The 20,569-nt window shown below is 39.8% G+C and overlaps 1 protein-coding gene across 6 annotated transcripts in view; it reads left to right on the top strand.

The window, feature by feature from the left end:
- Window positions 1–479: 479 nt before the first annotated feature.
- Window positions 480–20,569, top strand: part of THRAP3 (thyroid hormone receptor associated protein 3) — a 69,968-nt gene continuing 49,878 nt past the window's right edge. For 2 of the 6 annotated variants that reach the window (XM_043878910.1, XM_043878904.1), the window contains exon 1: window positions 480–616. The gene's annotated coding sequence lies outside the window, so the exon portion shown is untranslated. Of the gene's footprint in view, window positions 617–831; window positions 1,229–4,829; window positions 4,943–15,351; window positions 15,372–20,569 lie in introns of those variants that run through there. The other 4 variants (XM_043878905.1, XM_043878908.1, XM_043878906.1 and 1 more) reach the window with 4 other exon arrangements.

Here is a 20,569-nt window from a genome sequence, read left to right as displayed (position 1 = left end):
TAGACGCTTTCACGTGCCTGACTGTCGCAACCTCGCAACAACTTTGTGAGGTAGAAATTACTAGTCTCATTACACAGGGGAGGAAACTGAGGCTCAGAGAAGACAGATTTGCTCAAGGTCACGAAGCAAGAAGTGGTACGGCGCAGGACGAAAGCCAGACAAGCAGATTCCCAGCTCAGAGACTTTTCGACGACTAAGGCAGGCCGGGAGTGGGTGGGGCTCAGGCCCTCGCTCCAGGCTGGTTCCAAAATGGTGGGGGCCTTGGCGTCAGCAACGCCCCCGCCCCTTCCGTCCACCTCCCTCCTTCTTCCTCAGGCCACCCAGGCGGGGGGAGGGGATGGAACGGAGAAGCTCACGTGACTGCCGACAAGCTGGCGCGTGACGCAAAGCGGCGGGCCCGGTGTTCGCCTTGCCTTATGGGAAACGTAGTTCTATAGACTGTCAAGTTGGCTAGGAAGGCGGGAGCTAGGACTACATTTCCCAGGAGGCTGCGGGGCGACGCCGAGGCTGCCGCCGTCTGAGAGCTGGGACGCGGGGCGCGCTGTCGGGCGGGGGCGAGATTCGGGCCGGTTGTGCCGTTGCGAGGCTGCAGCTGCGATCGCTGCGGTGGGCCCAGGTGAGTGAGGGCCCCTGATGGGAATTAGGGCCGCTCAATTGACTCCAGCCGTTTCGTCTTTTTTCTTTTCTCCGTGGCCGTTGGCTCAGGGTCTCCAGCAGGCCTGGCGTGGAGTCGCTCCCCCGCGCCTGCCCCCCGGCCTCTTCAGAGAGGGCCCTGCTCGCTCCGGCTCCTCCCCCTCCCCGCCCTTCAGGGCTTCCCCTCGCTCCGGCCTAGCTCCCGACGCTGAGGGCCGCCTTTTCTCCCGAGCAGTTCCTAGGTCTCTTTTTCTTTCTTGTAAGAAAGCGTCCCTTTTCTCCATCTCCCTGCTTAATCACTCACCCCTTTAGGGGTGAACCTTATTATTTGGATTTTTTCCCGGAACTCTTGAGTGCCCCCCCCCCCCCTCCCATTTCCATTGGCCTGGATCTGCCTTCTCTTAGGGCGCATGTGGCTGGTACTCAGTGTTAGTACAGTACCTCTTCCGTTCTTTTCGGCCTGGTGGCCGGAGGAGGCACAGTCCAAATTTATCAGTCACGGGAACATTTATGCGTCCACTTTCATTTCTCTTGGTTTGGAGGTGAGGTCGACCTGCGTTCCTGTGGTAATTGGCGTGTGTTCCGCTTAAATAAGGTAATTTCTTTCGCCTCTCTTAGCTCCCAAGCAACTTTTATTAGCCCTTCTCTTTGCCTTTTGAAGTCTGAGGGATGAAGTATCGCAGCAGAAACTGGGGAGTAGCACTCGTGCCCAGAAGTTGGAAGCCATCCGTGTTAGTTGAGTGTTTACCAGGAGGTTGTTAATTGGATTGAGGGAAAAGCCGGAGAGAGACGATGAAGCTTCTGGTGGCAGGATAACAGAAGGAACCTGGAGCCAGCTGCCTGGGTTCAAATTTTGGCTCTGCTAGCTTTTGGTTTCGGGTCGAGGGGCTTCACTTTCAGGTGCCTCAGTTTCCTTAATCTGCAAAATAGCAGAGAGTAACACTGGTCACTTTATAGGGTTACTGTGAAGATGAAGTGAGGTAAAATGAAAACCGCTTAGCTTATTACCTACTGAGTATTAAGTACTATTATCATTATCATCTCTTTTAGGATTTATAGCGTGGAGGCCCAGAGTGGCGAGACATGTCCTTTTGTTTTTCGCTTTCAGGTGGCGCTCCCTTTTCTCATTAGTGGCTATACCGTCTGTTGTAGCCTGTCCTGTTATCTAGACAGCCTGTATCATTATGTAGAAGCCTGCTAAAGAGCCAGAGCTGGCTGCTACCATGAACAACCTGTGGAACAAATTGGGTTTAGTTTGTTCTCTGCTGGGAAGTTTGTGAAGCAGTGTACGCAGTTTAGCAATATAAAAAAACATTTTTTTCTCCCCCTGCAGCCATTTAGGCTTGACTGTATTTTGTAGAAGAGGTGAAGTTTCTGTAAGGAACTGTTTTAACTAAAAGACTTTGTATTCAGTACGGTTCCATCTTTTTGTGTTTTAAATCTCCTAGCACCAGTGAAAGATCTCTGGTTTTGGAGACTGGTGGTTTTAGTCTGCATACTAAGTACAGTCCAGTTTTAGCGGTGGTGGTGGTAATAGTCATGTTAGCAGCAGCAGTAGTAGTTGTCTAACATATTTCTTTACTAGTATAGGTAGTCCAGATACTTTGTGAATTTGGCATAGCCAGTGAAGTTATGGATTACAGAGCGTCCTGTATTGTAATTGAGAAATTGAAGGGAGGAAGCTTGGAGTATTTCTGAGATTAGCACCGAGATGAGGTGGGATGAGGCTGACTGAGCGCATAAGACCTAAGATTTATTAATTTTTGTAGAACAGTTAAACTTAACCACTAAGAATCTTGAGGTGTTACCCTGTTTCTCTTGGGCCAAATGACAACCTCGATTGAGGGAGTGTGGTTAATCTTGTTCTTTCTGGTGGGAGGGAGGTTCAAAAGGGAGGGGATATACACATACCTATGGCTGATTCATGTAGATGTGTGGCACAAACCGTCAGTGTTGTAATTATTTTCCAATTAAAAATAAATTAAAAAATATACTGTGCTCTCAAAGATTAGATTTTGGTGGATTGCTTCACACCTTTATTTTGTAAACATCTAAGACTGATTCAGTATTTGATTGATACAATAAATAGTGCTTGAGAACCTGCCATCCACCGGCCCCTCTGCTAGGCTCTGGGAGTACAAGGGGATGTGAGGCAGAAGGGGTCTTGCATTTTGGGAACCTACAAGGTAGTGGGGGAAATCAAAACAGGTGAGCAAATAAGTTACAAATTGAGAAAAGTGATGTGGAGGTACCATGGAGGGAAATCGATAGACACTAAAAAAAAAAAGAGGCCCAACGGTGGTCAGAGAAATTCTTTTTGGTAAGAGTAGGGGTGTCAAGGCAGGCATTCCAGGTAGAGAGAACAGTAAGTGCCAAAGCTAGAAGATGGGAAGAGTTTAGTGCGCTTTCAGAACGGAAAAGAGGCCAATTGTGGCCCTTTTCAGTAAGGAGAGTGGTTAAAGAAGAGCTGGAGAGCTAAGATTGTTTAGGGAAGCTGTTGAAGTCTTCTGATTTACATTTTAAAATCAGTTTTGCCAGGGGGTGTGAAAACTGGATTGTGGGGACCATCAGTTAAGAGGTTATTGTACTGATTTTACCTGGAGGTGATAGTTGACTGAAGTTGAGAGGGGGAGTGGAAAGAGAAAGTGCGTTGGTGGGAAGAAGCAAAGGGATTCATTATGTTCTTTTAGTATTCTCTAGAGAAAGACGTTCTTAGTCAGTGGTCCATAGACTACAGGGGGCTTCATGGACTCGAAAATTTTTGTGAGGGAGTGCATTTTCTCAAGGGGTCGTTACCTTCCATCATTCATTAGAGTCTGGGTTTAAGAACCAGTTCTCTAGAGTCTGTAATGCAGGTTTATAACCCATAAAAAAGTAATTGCTCACAGCTTACCAAGAAAGTTGAGAGTTGTGGGTACCTTTCTAAAAGATTGACTTTCTCCAGGAACTCTTTTTTTGTTGTTTGTTTCAAATCAGAGTTAAATGCCATGCCATAGAAAAATCAGCTTTTAGTTTCTGTTTGTTTAGGAGTTAACGGGCTGATGCACATACTGAGGAAGCTGAACTTAATGAACTCAGTTTCACAGAAATCCATATTCATTCCTACTATTTTCTTCTGTTGGTTCCCCCCCAATCGCATTTGTCTTTGGTTGCACTGTGTAGCATGGGTGTGTGTGTGCTAAGTTGCTTCAGTCGTGTCCAACTCTGTGTGACGCTATGGACTGTAGCCCGCCAGGCTCTGTCCATGGGATTCTCCAGGGAAGAAAACCGGAGCAGGTTGCCATGCCCTCCTCCAGGGGATCTTCCTAACCCAGGGATTGAACACGCCTCCTGTGTCTCCTGCATTGCAGGCGAATTCTTACCACTGAGCCACAGGCAAAGCCCTGCTGTGAAGCCTGTGGAATCTTAATTCCCTAACCAGAGATTGAGCCCATGCTCCCTATTGTTGGGAGCACACTTACTGGACTGCCAGGGAGGTCCCTTTTTCTATGGAGTTTTGTTTACAGTTCCTATTTTAGTGGTAGAAATGGAGCACCTTAGTGTGTGAAGAGTGAGATCATTTTCTTCTTGGTTTCCTTCTAACAGGGGTTTCAGATGTATGTTCATATATTTTGTAGTGTGTTTTTCAGATGATAGTGTGTTATTGGAAACAGGGTGTAAAGTTAGAGCTCTACCACTGAAAGAACCACGTATTTGTGTTTTTATGGCAGAGATTTAAAACTGAAGGCTCATGGACTAAATCCAGTCAACAGATGTGTTTTGTTTGGCTCATACAGTGTTGTAAATTTGAATTTGTTGTCAACATTAAAAAGCAGGGAGATTTCATGTAAAAATGTAGATTCAGGCTGCTTTGAAAAATCAGATGTGGCAGCCACAGACCCATGTTTATGCTTGCAGCAGTCATCTTTTATAGTTGAGGCACCATTAAAAATTTTTTTTTTTTGTCTTAGTGCTTTATTTCTTGTTTCTTCTTTAAAAAAAAAAAAAAGAAAGAAATTTTAGGTAACTTTAGAAGAGGGAGAAGGAACAGTGCTGTGGGAAGGGAGGGCCCAAAATACTAAATTGTTTTGTTTACAAACTGAAGAAACCCAAGGGTTTTTAGAAAGCAAAAGAGGTTGATCTGACCCCTGCCCATGCCTTTTTAGCTGGCACATGTGCAGTGTCCTCACTTTTGTTCTGCCTGATTTGCTTTTTAGCATCTGGAATGCGGTAACTGCACAGCTTGGCTTGGTGCAGAAGACAGAGCCAAGCGAAGAGAAGTTGCTGAATGTCCAATTAGAAGACTTTCGGCACCTGTTTTGAGGCAAAAGTGTGTGTGTGTGTGTTTACTATGTGCATTTATGAAGTCTGTCACTTTGCTTTCAGTAATCTGTGTTTTTTTCTTTCTCTATGTGTGCTTTTCTCTTTCTCTATTTTAATAAAAAGGGCAGGATACATAAAGGATTGCTAGACGAAGTCATAGAGAGAGTGCTTTGTGAAGCTACACTGGAGATTTCTTCACTGCAGGACTCTGTTATTGTATTAGGGCTTCCCAGAAGATGGTCCCCTTGTATCTGAAGGATGTAGAGTCTTGACTGAAACCTTTGGCTCCCAGACCATGGGCTATCAGAAAAAACTTCAAAAATGAAAACTCACGAAGTTGGTCAGGTGCCAGAATGGGGTTGTTCAATAAAAGAAAAGAATGGGCAAATTTTTTAATAGAAAAAATTCTTGTTTCAGATGTAATAAAGTGTGGCTGCATAGCATGCAGGATATGGGACCTTAGTTCCCTGACAGGGATTGAACCCACACTCCCTGCAGTGGCAGTGCAGAGTCTTAACTACTGGACCACTAAGGAAGTCCCTTTTTGGCAGTTTTGATGCCTCTTTGTATTCATGTTTCCCATTGGAAAGTGTTCTGATAGAAGCTTTCCTTGATGACCCTATCAATAGTAGTACTCCGCTCATCAAACACTGTCCAACCTTCATCATTACTATGGAACATTATATTGTTTATTTTTCATCTACTGTATCTTCACCTCTTTAGGTAGTGAAGCAGGGATTTGTTTGATTCACTGCTGAATCCCCATACCAAGACATTCTCTGTTAAATAGAAGAGGCTTAGTAAATATTGAGAGAGAGGATGAGTTAAAAGGGGAATAAATAGATGGCTGGCTGGGAGTCTCTGGAAGTGCTCCCACTATCAAGTTCTAGCTTACTCAGATTATGTTAATATGTATGGCGATAGGTGAGGAGATTGCAAAGGGGCAAAAGGATACTTTGTGGAATGATGAAAATATTCTTTTGTTGAGTTGGGGTGGTGTTTATTTTGTGGTGGTATATTTTGTCAAAACTCACTGAACTGCACCCTTAAAATGTGTACATCTATATGAGTTGTAAAGTTGATTTATAAAAATTTGTATTCAAAACTCATCGTGAAAAGGCTGTTCTGTAAAACTGAATTAACTATCAGTAAGTTGTGATAAGGAGAAGGCAATGGCAACCAACTCCAGTGTTCTTACCTGGAGAATCCCAGGGACGGGAGCCTGGTGGGCTGCCGTCTATGGGGTCGCACAGAGTCGGACATGACTGAAGCGACGCAGCAGCAGCAGGTTGTGATAATAATTATTTTCCTTGAATTTTTGATAAAGTTAGCCAAGTATAGGTTGGACGGGAGGTACCTCAGGTGTTACGAGAGAAGGAGGTTGAGCTGACCATGCTCTGAATAGCTCACCCCCATTTTAGTCAGAGGTGCTGAGTTGATATTTTGTACTTTGGGGTTCTGCTTACTAGTTCTCTGTTAAAAAGAAAATCCATCAAGTTCCCTGAAGTTCTCTTACCCCTACTCCAGGGTTTAGTTAAGCAAGGTGCAGCCTGCAAACCCTTAGTTGGGCAGGTAGTCATCTTCAGTTTTGTTTTCCCTGCTTACAGATAGGTTCTTGTTGATAAAAATCGACATTGCAGAAATATGTAATGTAGAAAGAGAAAGTTTACTTCAGTGCCATTTATTTAGGCTAGTGGTTATAGTTTCCATATATTTCTGAATAGTTAAGGTAAGCATAAGGGATGTGGAGGAGGTAGAGATAAATGCCTTTGGTTTATTATGAAAGCTTATGCTTAAAGCCTTACTTCAGATGAGCTTAAATTGCAAATGTATTGTTTGTGGTATTCCTCTTGTTTTCCTGGGAAATTGGAAGGTGATATATTGATTCTCTGGTTGATGGTGAATGCTTTTATCTTTGTTCACAATATAGAACTTAGCTTACCTCTTCTCTTCCTTTATTTCTATATCGGCGTCATTTGTCACGTGACCTTTTTTGTCTGTCTTGTCACATTTGGGCTTATTTGTCACATTTGACCTTTTACCTTTAGCAAGCATGATTTGTTTCATCATTCAACCAGCGGGGGGATTCTAGTGGACTTGAATGTACTGTCATGTGGAATGGCAGTAGAGAATGAGGAAGAAAATGTATTTGATTGTTGGCTTATTCTCTTTTTTGCTGTGGAGGCTGTTTAGTATTGGAGGATACATACAGGATGAAAGTAGTTTGGTAAGGAATATTTTCTATTCCACTTACAGCAGAATATTTTCGGCTGCAGTGTTCATTGAATAGGGCATGCTCATGGAGATAGGTGATCTCTGGTACCTAGGTGCCTTGGTTTTATCAGATGCATGTATGATAAATGGAAGTCCTTGATTCTTATTAGAAGTTTCTTTTGTGGTTGTTTTTTATTTATTAAACTGGGACTGGGGCAAGTTGCTTAACCCCTCAGTATCTGTTCAGTTTCAAATGAAAATGGAAATCTCTTATTTACCTCCAACAAGGGTTATTGTGATGGCTAGATGGTTAGCCCAGTGCCAGAGCATATAGTAGGGATTCAATAAATTAACTTTATTATATATAGAAGATGGATTTCTTGTTAGCTGTTTGGAAAAAACTTAAACTTGAAAGAATAGTGAGAAACACCCAGAGCCCTCAACTGATAGCATATGGTAAGTGCTGAGTATATGATGAAGTTAGTATTTGAAGATTGTGAGGGAGGGATAACTTATTCAATAAAAAGTTCTGGAACAATTGGCTAACCATTTTGAAAATTACATTATTTTGACAGAATAAATCACATGAAAATAAGAGGTACAGATTAAATAAATCAACAAGTAGATACCATTTTTTTCCCTCAGATTTCTGTCTTGATAAACAATATGACAATTATTTTGGTGAGGATGTGGGGAAATGGACATTTCTGAAGTACTGCTGGTAGCAATGTAAGTTGCTGTAGCCTTTCAGGAGAGCAGCAGAATGTATCTGTACTTTTAGGAATATATCTTAAGGAGATAATTGGACACATCCTTAAAGATGAGGATAATCATTGCAGTGTTACTTACGTTAAGTGAAAAATTAAAAGCAACCTAAACTACAACACTAGGGAACTGCTTATATTCTAGTATGTTAATACAGTGGAATGCTAGGTAGAACGAGATGTGGATTGGAGAACCATATTTGTTAACATAATACCATGTGTAGAAAAATGCCCAGAACTGATACTTTTGTTCTGTTCAAAAACTTTTCCTCCTTAGTCAGTGTTTGTTTTTAAGTATGTACTGAGCTTTAGAATTCTTTTGGAAAAAAGTGATCTGTGGTCTAGATGTGCTCAGTCCGTTTCGGTAGCCAGTAGCCATGTGTGACTAGCTAACTTTGAGTTAATTAAATAGTTTTTATAGTAGCCATATTTCAGGTGGTCAATAGCAGCAGTGTGACTGGTGGCTGCCTTTTTTTTTTTTTGGTGGCTGCCTTTTTGAGTAGCATAGACATGGAATATTTTCCTCATCTCAGAAAGTTCTGTTGGAGAGCCTTGATTTAGTTTGTCTTTTCATGTTTTTGTCAGCATTACTTCTGCATAAGATGGGGCCTCAGAGTAGTTGCAGTTCTTTCCCTTTAGATTTTACAGAGAGTTTTGGGCTTTGGCTGTCTTTTATGTATCACCAATTTCATAATATTTAAACATTCTTTACTTTTTAGCCCACATGGGTTTGTTTAGAAATGGAGGGAGAATGCTATCTTTTAAACCTATTAAAGTTTCTGTTCTTCACTTAAAAAAAAAAAAAAAAAGGAAATAGTGATTTGGCTGTGCCAGGTGTTAGTTGCGGCATGCGGGATCTTCGCTCTTCATTGTGGCATGCAGGATCTTTTAGTTTTGGCATGTGGCGTCTAATTTTCTGACCAGGGATGGAACCCCAGCCCCCTGCATTGGGAGCCTGGAGTTTTTGTCTTAGCCACTGGACCACTAGGGAAGTCCCTGTTCTTCACTTTAAAAACAACGAATCAGCAACTGGAATTGAGATTGATTTTTTTTTTTTAACTTTTTAAATCTTTTTTTTTTTTTTAAGCTTTATTTATTTGGCTACTTTGGGTCTTAGTTGCATCATGCAGGATCTTTTGTTGAGGTGCATAGACTCTAGTTATGGCTGGTGGGCTTAGTTGGATTTAGTTTTGTCAAATTAATACTGTGACCATATAGTTTACCTTTTTGAACCGGGATGCTATTGAGCGAGGGGATGCTATTAATACACTGCAACAGCAAGTGTAAACTGACTGTCTTAAGCAAACCTGGATGTAAGGTCAGCCTAAATATTAAGAACTTTCATATGTGGAGTTTTTTTCCAAACTAAATGCTTTTTTAAACACTTTACATGTATTATCTCATTTAATCCTATACTTTACAAGGTAAGTGAAGGGTTTCTTGTTTTTGTAGATGACAAAGTTGAGTCATAAGAGATTAATTTAGGGAGAGAGAAGATTTGAACCTAGTTCTGACTCGAAACTTCTACTCTTGGCAGCTGCTGTATTGCTTAGAGTAAGGGTCCAAGGAGAAGATTCTGCAGTAAATTAGGAGAGTCCTCACTCAGACAGTAAAGTGTCTGCCTGCAGTGCCGGAGACCGGGGTTCAGTCCCTTGGGTCTGGAAGATCCCCTGGAGAAGGAAATGGCATCCCACTCCAGTATTCTTGCCTGGAGAATTCCATAGAAGGAGGAACCTGAACTACAATCTGTGGGGTCGCAAAAAGTCAGACATGACTGAGAGACTTTCACTTTCACCCCACAAAAGAAAACATCCATTTTGTTTTTGTCAAGCTTATTAGATCCAGAGTTTATTTTGAAGAATAAATGGACATGAATTCACAAGCCGACACAGGCTTTTTCATTTGCCTTGTTGCAAATAAAATGACAGAAAATGTATTTCAGAATAGATAATATTTGCCTGGCTTTTTAAAAACAATTTTCTTTCTGTTTTGGCCTTGCCTTGTGACTTGTGGAATTTTAGTTCCCCAACCAGGTATTGAACCTGGGCCCCTGGCAGTGAGAGTGCAGAGTCCTAATCATTGGGCTGCCAAGGAATTCCTTTGCCTAGCATTTTGTATCTTTCCATCTTTAAAATGAAAATACGCCTTCCTTCCTACCTTCTTTCGAGGGAATTACAGTATGTATATTTTGACATTAATATAAAGAATACATGAAAAATTACATAATTCATTATCTTATGCAACTTAGCATAGTTACATATCATCATTTCTTTTATTGCTAAATGGTTATTAAATGGTTTGGATATGTAAAAGTGATGAAAATTCTGTCTCATGTAAGTTTAGGCACAAATGGAATTAGGTTAGTGCTGTTTCAACAGTTGAGTGAACAGTGTTAGCTAAGCGCTAAAAATTCTCAAATGTAATTGTTTTAAATGCCATTTGAGTTTAGCCATTGTAGTGAACCATCTCTTCAACAGATTGTTAAACTCTTGGTTCAGAAGCAGTGGATCCAAAATTTATTAAAAGAATGACATAAAGTGTTATTTAACCATTGCAAGTGCTTTGTCATATCATTTATGATCTTTTAAACATACTTTTGAAATACCTTCTCTTTGAGAGAAGGCAGGTTTTGTTTTTTTTAACAGAAGTGATTTATCTGCCCGTGTCGAGTCTAGTTGCCTGTGGTGTCTCCATTGTGTGCTGGGCCTCTGTTGCGGTGCACACGCTCAGTCGTTCTGGCTCAGGGCTTAGTTGCATCACAGCCTGTGGGCTCTTAATTCCCTCACCAGGGACTGAACCTGCGTTCCCTGCATTGGACCACCGGGGAAGTTCTGAGAGAAGGCAGCTTAATGAAAAAAGTACTAACATGGTTAGCCCAAAGAGTGGCTTCCAGATGAAATCTAATAACCTGCTCTGACCATTACTTTTCATACACGAGCCATGAATGTGAGTGAAAGATTAATTTTGAGGTTGTCGACTAAGGCATTGCTGTGGTTTTTAGGAGATTAAGATTTTATGTGCTGGTCAAAAGTATACGTTAGCTGTAACTTGTATTACATATATTTTATATATGTATATACATATGTACATGTGTGTGTGTATATATTACACAGTATATATATGTAATATACAGTATTAGAGTAATGTGTTATTCCATCTGGAATTTTGACCTTGCTCTTCTCACCTGATCTTATCATGATACCTATCATGATACTTATCATGATACCTAGAATATCTGGAATTTTGACCTTGCTCTTCTGGAATTTTGACCTTGCTCTTCTCACCTGATCTTATCATGATACCTATCATGATACGTATCATGATACCTAGAACTTCGAAGCTTCAAACAAGAAGTAGGAGGTGCTTTCTAAGGAGATCTTTGGTTTCCTTGTTCTGTATTAAATATCACTTGCAAGGCTGTAGGGATATGGGCTTTGTTTTTGGTGTTCATCTTCCTGTCAGTACTCCTTTGTGTGTAGGAAAACATTGTTCAAATAAAATTTTATGTCCTGGATACACCTTTTGGATGCATTATGTGTATAAAACTCAGCTTTACATATAGTAACTCTTGAATAATCTAGTTTCCTAGAAACTAGGAAATATTCACAACTTTTTCTTGAGTATGTTTCTTTTCTTTTTTTTGGAGGGGGGCGGCTGAGCTGCATGCGGGATCTTAGTTCTGCAACCAGGGATCTAACCCATGCCCCCTGCGTTAGGAATCTTAATCACTCAGAGTCTTAACCACTAGGCTGCCAGGGAAGTCTCTTGACTGTATATTTCTTGATACAAGTTATATAGCATTTAGTGTGATTTTTTTTTTTCTTTCTTCTCCCTGAGTAGTCAGCACCTGAAATGGACCTAATGTGGGATTAAACAAAATCCTACAGATTTAGCCTGATCTCTGTTTTGCATTGGACAGATACTTGTGTATCAGCTTAGTTTTTTTGAAGGTGATTCTGGAAATGGAAATATCTTTAAGGATTTAATTTGTTGGTGGTTATGTAAGCATGTTACTGGGGGAAAAGGAAAGAGCCTTAATGAAGTGTAAAATGTTGATTTATTGAAGCAATTTGGGAAAATAAAGTTCTCATTGTTGAGCCTATCTGCTGTTCTTTGTTCCTGTCCAGCTTTGTTTTTATTTTTCAAACCACCTTTTTAGAATACAGCATACTCTGTGACTTGCATACATTAATTCATTTAATCCTTTGATTTTATTAGATCAGTGCATCTGTTTTTTAGATGAGAATCAGTACCGTGTTCAAACCTTCACAATAGTGGAGTCAGGGTTCTAATCCATGTTGGTCACATGTTTGTAAAATTCTTGCTCTTAACCGCTCTGCTTAAATTCATTGTACACTTTTTTTTTTTGAGGGTTTTTTTTTTTCATTTATTTTTATTAGTTGGAGGCTAATTACTTTACAATATTGTAGTGGTTTTTGCCTACATTGACATGAATCAGCCATGGATTTACATGTGTTCCCCATCCCGATCCCCCCTCCCGCCTCCCTCCCCATCCCATTCCTCTGGGTCTTCCCAGTGCACCAGCCCTGAGCACTTGTCTCATGCATCCAACCTGGGCTGGTGGTCTGTTTCACCCTTGATAGTATACTTGTTTCAATGCTATTCTCTCAGAACATCACTTTTTTTTTTTTTTAAAGAAAGGATTATTTTATTCATTTTTGATAGCACCACGTGACTTGAAGGGTCTTAGGGATCAAACCTGGGACCTCTGCAGTGGAAGCTTGGAGTCCTAACTCCTGGACTGCCATGGAATTACCCTTAATACATACTTTCATGTGCTTATTCTTCATTGTGGAGTTGTTTCTTTGATTTAACCTTAAGAGCATTGCGTTATAAGTCCTATTTCATTCTTCTAAAGTTGTTTGCAAAAATCTAAATGTGTGTAGCTAAGAAGCTTGTGGGGGTATCTGCGAATGCTTGTACTTTGCTGTCACTATTATAGAGAGTTATAGCAGTCTTTTTTTCCTATGGAGAGGGACTGAGAAAGTAAGTCTGAAGTTAGCACAACTACAGTGTTCTAACTGTATTATACATTATACAGCATTTTTTCTTAGGCTTGTAAAGTATGCATTCTGAAGACATGCAAAAAATACAAAGAATAATACAACTGGTACCTGTGTATTTAAGAGATCAGTTTAATAAATAAAGCTTTACCACCATAGTTGAGTCTTCTAGGATTGTTCTCTCCTCCTCCAGTCTCTCTTCTGACTTGGTATTTATGACATCTATGCATTTTTCTAGATTTCTGTTAAAAATATGTGCTTTCCTAAACAGAATGTAGTATTGCTTTTTTCTGTTTTTTAAATGTCATGTAAATTGTTTGATACCAGTTTATTCTTGTAACTTTTCTGTTTAGTCTTATGTTTGTGGGATTCATTCATGGTATGTGTGTTCTTTACTACTGTATTAGTATTCATTGTATGAATGTGCCACTTTTTACTTACCTGTTTTCTTGTTTATACTCAGTGCTTCCAGGAATATTCTTGTATGTATTTTCTGTTTACTTGGGAACATTTCTCTAGGGTTTACATCTAAACTGAAATTGCTGGTTCATGGGTTGTGTACATCTTCACATTATTCTCCAAAGGGATTATACCAGTTTATACTTTCAATGTATGTATTTCTGTTGTTACACATCTTAATGCCACATGAAATTGTTAAACTTTAAGGTTTTTTGCCATTCTTGTGGCTATGAAATATTTTAGTTCTAAGTTGTATTCATCTGATTAGTAGAGAAAATGATTGTCTTCTCATAAGTATATTAGCCGATAGGTTTCTTTTTTAATTGTTCATTCTCTTATAGCACTTTATTTTTAGCATTTATCATCATCTGACATACAGTATACAGTTACTTGAGTGTATGTTTTACCCCACCAACCACAAGGTGAGAGACTGTCTCCTTTTGTCAGTGTTAATGTCTCTAGTGCCAAGCACAGTGCTGGCATATAGTAGGTGTTCAATAAATACTTACTAAATTAATCTTTATTTTTTTACTTAAACAATTGAGTTTTTGCCTTTTTTAAAAATTTATTTGTAGAAATTATTTAGAGTCTGGATTTTAATTTTTTGTTTATATGTATTGCAAATATACTCTCTTAGTACGTAGTTTTGTTTTGATTTCTTAAAGCATATAGACACGTTTATCAATCTTTACCTTTATGGTTTATACTTAAAATATCTTGTTTCAAATCCTCTACCTTGAATTCATACAAATATTTTCTTGCATTTTTCTTTTAAAAGTTTAGAGCTTTTCACATTTAACATTTATTTATATATATATATATTTTTTGTCCACTTGGTGTTTATTTTTGTAAGTGATATAGGGATCTAATTTTATTTTTTCCTTATGATTGGTTTTAATTTTCATTAATACTCTGAATCTCAAGTCCTGACTTTTTTATGGGCTCTGTATAATGGCCTTTATACTTTGTGTAGTGGTCTTAATAGCTTTCTGCCAGGCTTAAAACTTTCTTAACTTTATGCATGAGAAATTGAAAAAATACCAATGTAATCTAAAACCAGATTTCCAGGGAATAGAAAGCAGGATTGTTAAGTCAGGGATGGCATTAGTCACACAGCCGAATTAAATCTTTTGGAGGGAACTCTCAATTTATAGGAATCACTTTGACAGGTGACATAGTTCTCTTAGTAGGATTCATGGTTATAGTAATCTATTTTCCTGGTTTAAACTTAGGAATATAGAGCTAGTTCTGGTGAACACTTACAAGTGTTCTGGAAATAAGATGCATTTTGTGAGAAACTGTTTAGGAGTGGCTTGGTGGCCTTGGGATTTGGCATTTTGTGGGAAGAAGAGGCTTACTATCCCTACAGGTGTTTGTAAATTGATGTTGAGCTAACACCAGCAAATTTGCAAAGCAGTTGTGAGTTTATAAAGTTAGCAGAACCAGAATATATATGGGCATCTTGGGTAGATTTCCAAAATTGCTGATAAGATTACTTCTGAGTTTGCTCAAAAAGAAGTTTAATTTGGCAGTACTCTGTGAAGTAGTTTTGACCTTTGTGTCAAATCTGGTAGCTTCTTCTGGTTTGTAATTTAAAAAAGAATAATAAGAAAGAAATAAAATCTCTGAGGGTGAATTTACTTAGTAGGTTCTCCAGCGAGACATGATCAGATCTGATTTTAATGCTAGAATAATGTCACAGATATTTGCAACAGATTATTTAGGCATCAGATTCAGTCTCTTGTTGCTTGTTTACAGATGAGAGGAAATGTGGTCCATCTAGAAGTTGGTTATCCTGGTCAGTTGTGTGCTCAGTCATGTCTGATTTTTTGCAGCCCCATGGACTGTACCCTGCCGAGTTCCTCTGCCCGTGGAATTTTCTAGATAAGAATACTGCAGTGGGTTGCTGTTTCCTACTACAGGGGATCTTCCCGACTCAGGGATTGAACCTGCAGCTTTTGTGTCTCCTGCACTGGCAAGTGGATTCTTTACCACTCACACACCATCCTGTTCTATTGCTCTCTGCTAAATGGGTTGTTAATCAAATGAACTATTTTGGATAAATTTTTTTAGTAAAACTAAGCAGTTGTGGAAGATACACTCTGAATGTACCATGCACTTATCCAGCTCTAAAATTAAGAGTTTTGGGGGAATTCCTTGGAGGTCCAGTGGTTAGGACTCGGTGCTTTCATTGCTGTGGCCCAGGTTCAATCCCTGGTTGCGGAACTAAGATCTTGAAGCTGCATGGCAGAGCCAAAAAAATTAAAGTTCACTATTTGTTAATTGAAATTTCCTTTCAAATAAACCTTCAGTGGATTAGATTTATTTATTTTTTAAATTTATTTTTGGCTGTGCTGGGCCTTCGTTTCTGCTTGGGAGTCTTCTGTAGTTGCGATGAGTGGGGGCGGCTACTCATAGCAGTGTCTTCTCTTGTGGAGCACAGCCTCTAGGGTGTGGAGGCTCAGTAGTTTTGGCACACTGGCTTAGTCACCCTGCAGCATGTGGAATCTGCCTGGACCAGGCCTGTGTCCCCTGCATTGGCAAGCAAATTCTTAACCACTGGACCACCAGGGAAGTCCAGATTTATTCTTACTTAGCATCCCTCATAGCTTCTAGTAGAGTATGTTTTAGCCAAATAATAAGGTTATTTAGGAAAGACGGCTTTCGTAATACACATTGAAATTTTTTTACCCCCCTCCCCTGCCCCAGATAATAAGTAAAGTAAGTTAGTTGCTCAGTTTCCAACTCTTTGCGACCTCATGGACTGTAGCCCCCCTGGGCTCCTCTGTCCATGGAATTCTCCAGGCAAGAATATTGGAGTGGGTAGCCATGCCCTTCTCCAGGGGATCTCCCTGACACAGGGATTGAATCCAGGTTGCTTAGGTTGCAGACAAATTCTTTACTGTCTGAGCCCCCAGGGAAGCTCAAATAATAAGTAACTGGGAAGAAAAATAAGAAATTAGAGCAGACAGGATGAAGTTTATAGTTTAAGGTTCTTTAACGGATTCAGGGTAGCATGATGATGTGGCAAGAACTGGAACACACCAAGAGCCACGGGCCTTTAGCTGTAGAATTAACTCACCTTCGTGGGCAGATCTCCCTTTTTCTGGGTTTAATTTTCCTTTGTAAAGACTAGGGTTGTACTAGATAATGATCTCTATGTGTGCTTCCAGTTCTTAATGCTCTGTGACTCTTAAATCTGATATGCTCCTAGGTCAGATTGGAGTGGACCATGGTCTCTTAATCACAGGAATCTCGCTCTTTGATTAAAGCTAGCTATAGACTGCCTCGGGTGCACACCCACTAATTATGTGGACCGATGATAACGCTCTTTTTATTCTCTTAGACTCTAAGTCACAATTGTTAACTTTTTTTTTTTTTTTACAAATAAGTGTTCTAGTGATATTTAGAAATAAGTCATAGAAGTTATAAACATAGGTTGGAAGTGTTACCAGCACCAGGGTCTTGGCAGAATAATGATAATACTGAGCAGAGAGAAGCTGCTCTGTTGTGTTGTAAGTACGTGGAAGGAAGCAAGTGTTTGATTTATCTTTGTGCTTTCCACAGTGCCCAGTGCAGGATATTAACAATTACCTGTTTAAAAATTATACATTACTATTATTTATATGAGTTCTTGCTATATTACTATGCACTGTACTGTGATTTAGATGTTTTTCTCATTTAATCACTACAGTAGCTTATGAGATAGTGTTGCCCTTATTTTATAGATCAGGAAACTGAGACTTAAAAAAGTCAAAATGCTTTAAACTAGTTTTTACATGACACCAGAGCCTGTGCTCTTTCTTGCCTCAATATGCTGCCTAGCAAAGACAATATCCATTGGGTGCACTCAGTGAATGTTAACTCAGTGAAGTACTTGTGGAATGTTTTATGTTCATTGTTTTGGATCTTTATATTAGTATTTTAATTTATTTTTAATTTGGTTTGTGCTGCATGGCATGCAGAGTCTTAGTTTCCCAACCAGGGATTGGACCTGTGCCATGTGAGTCCTGACCACTGGATCACCAGTGAATTTCTCCGTTAGTATTTTTAGAGGTGGCACAGTGGTAAAGAATCGCCTGCCAACTCAGGAGATGCAAAATGACCCAAGATGCCAGTTTGATACCTGGGTTTTTAGAAATATCAGTATTTTTAGAACAGAGTAATAGCCAGTTGTAAGAGACCAACTGAGTATCTTACTAGTAGGACCTTCTTAAGGCAGGGCAACATGTGGTTGGTTGTTGTGTTCCAAAATAGAAAAATTAAACCTGAGAAGGGGAGTGGAAGTTGAGGATAGGGAGGGTAGCAATTAGGTAGGAGACTTCTTTTCATTATGTACTCTTGTAGAATTTGAAATTTTTACTGTGCATGTATTACTGAAATGAAAAAACTTGGTAAAAAGAATTGAACATTTAGTTTGCTTTGGCAAATGATTCTGCACATTTTTTCCTTTTTAAAAACTGTGTATTTGCTGCAACATGGATGAACCTTGAAGACACATTAGGTGACATGTTACATATAAAAGGACAGTGCTGTATGATTCCACTTGTATAAGATATCTAGAGTAGGCAACTTTCATAGAGACAGTACTGATAGAATGGTGGTGGGGTGTGTTACTTTTTAAGTGGGTACACAGTTTGTGTTTTGCAAGACGAAGAAGTTCTGGAGATGGACACTGGTGGTGGTCACATAACAATATGAATGTTCTGAATGCCACAGGTATGTTTTGTGTTACATGTATTTTACCATAGTAAAAAGCCACATTATATAATATTTACTCATTTATTTGTCATTCAACACTGGGGATACAGAAAGGAATTTAATCAAGTACTTGCCCTCAAGAGTAAAATAGTCTAGTAGTAGTACATGATTAGTATTATTATTTTTCAAGGAAATAGAGGCTGAAGTTGTAAGGAAATGGTGAAAGCTTATAAAAAGTTACAGTGTGATAAAGAAATTCTGGAAAAGTAGATGTTATTTTTCCAACAGTCTTATGTGCTGGGTAAGCCAGAGGATTTAGATGAGATGTTATTATTTTGCCCTGAGGCACTTTTGCATAGCCCGCGAGCAAGGTGGTTTTTAAAAACCACCTGTCTAGGTAGGAACTGTCGGATACACAGATGGCATGTTGATTACTCTCTGCTCTTGTAAATTGAGAACTTGGGGCACAGAATACTGGTGTCATTTAGGGGTCATGCTCATTCAGCTTGGAATCAAGTATAGGTTTGGGTTTCTTTCCAGAGTGTTCTGCGTCTTTACGAGATTTTGAAGATGTATGTGTCTTATATTCTGAGTCTGCCATAAATCCAGATTTTGAATTATCAGGAGAATGTAATTGTTTAACAACCATGTGACTACCCATACCAGCTAGTTGAAGTCTTGTCTGTTAATTGTCACCTTGATATTGACCTGACTAGTATATTATAATGAGTACTAATGGTGTGCTAATAAGTACTAGTAACTATGCATATTAATTTATTCAATTTTCATAACCCTTTATAGTAGGAGGGCTTCTCTTGTGGCTCAGCTGGTAAAGAATCCGCCTGCAATGTGGGAGACCTGGGTTTGATACCTGGGTTGGGAAGATCCCCTGGAGAAGAGAACAGCTACCCACTAAGTATTCTGGCCTGGAGAATTCCATGGACTATATATATACATAGCCCATGGGGTCGCAAAGAGTCGGACATGACTGAGCGACCTTCACTTCACTTAGATTAGGAACCAGCTTTACAGATAACAGAGATGGTGAGATTTAATTAAGAAGCTTATCACAGATCTCAAAGTTAGTAGTTGGTTGTGTGAAAATCAGTATCTAGGCAATCTGGTTTTAGAGCATGTGTCTTCTATTATGGGATTCCCTGGTGGGTCAGTGATACAGAGTCTGCCAGCAGTGCGGGAGACCTGAGTTCAATCCCCGGGTTGGGAAGATGAAGAAGAAAATGGCAACCCACTCTAGTATTCTTGCCTGGAAAATCCCATGGACTGAGGAGCCTGGTGGGCTACAGTCCATAGGGTCGCCAAGTTGAACATGACTGAGCGATTTCACTTTCTTTTCTTTTCTTTTTTGTTATTGGTTGCTGCTGTTCATTCGTGTCCAGCTCTTTGCCACCCCATCAACTGCAGCACGCCAGGCTTCTCTGTCCTCTAGTAGTTCCTGGAATTTGCTTAAATTCATGTCTACTGAGTTTGTTGGTTAGTGCTTTGCAAATTGCTCTAGGTTGATTGATTGCTAATTTTATTTGCATTATTGTACATTGTTAGACATAGTATTTTAAAAAGTGACCTATTCTACCATTTGAGACCCTGTGGTTGTGAGAATTACTGTTTATTAAGGGTTTATTCTTATTTAGGCATTTGCACTAAATGACTGTAGACAATTAGGTAAATTGAATACAGTTTTTATAATACAGTTGTGTTAGAAGAATGGGATTCTTTTGGGGGGCTAGCACTTCCCTTAATTGGGGTCCAAAGTTAACTCATCAAAATTGGTGGCAAATGTTCATCTGTTAATGAAGAAACATGTAGTGAGAGTTTACATATGTCATCTTTGACAGTTTCTTTTCACAGAGATAGGTCCTGCCAATTACTAATACTAATCCATGAGTATATGATTTTAATTGAGCATATTTTTTACTTGGAAGGCATTTATAGAATTCTGATAGATTGTTTTCTCGTTATTTGCTTTTTAGCCCCCCATTACACTGCACATTAATCATTTCCAACTGAAGAGTAAATGGACGCATCTTCAGTTGTATTTAGGTGGATTTTGAAATGCAAATATTTCCTTTGCACTTGCATTGAAAAAGTATACTGAAATGTAGTTTGAGCTAAGAAAATAGATCTGCTTCAAATTTGTGTGGGAATGAAAATCTTGCTTGTTTTGAGTTTTGCTAGTACAGGAAGTGACGGAGAAGGCAATGGCACCCCACTCCAGTACTCTTGCCTGGAAAACCCCATGGACGGAGGAGCCTGGTGGGCTGCAGTCCATGGGGTCGCGAAGAGTCGGACACGACCAAGTGACTTCACTTTCACTTTTCACTTTGAAGCGTTGGAGAAGGAAATGGCAGCCCACTCCAGTGTTCTTGCCTGGAGAATCCCAGGGACAGCGGAGCCTTTTGGGCTGCTGTCTATGGGGTTGCACAGAATTGGACACGACTGAAGCGACTTAGCAGC

This window comes from Cervus elaphus, chromosome 20 (assembly GCF_910594005.1).
Source record: "Cervus elaphus chromosome 20, mCerEla1.1, whole genome shotgun sequence".
NCBI classification, from domain to species: Eukaryota; Metazoa; Chordata; class Mammalia; order Artiodactyla; family Cervidae; genus Cervus; species Cervus elaphus.
This window is presented reverse-complemented; position numbering and strand designations above follow the sequence as displayed.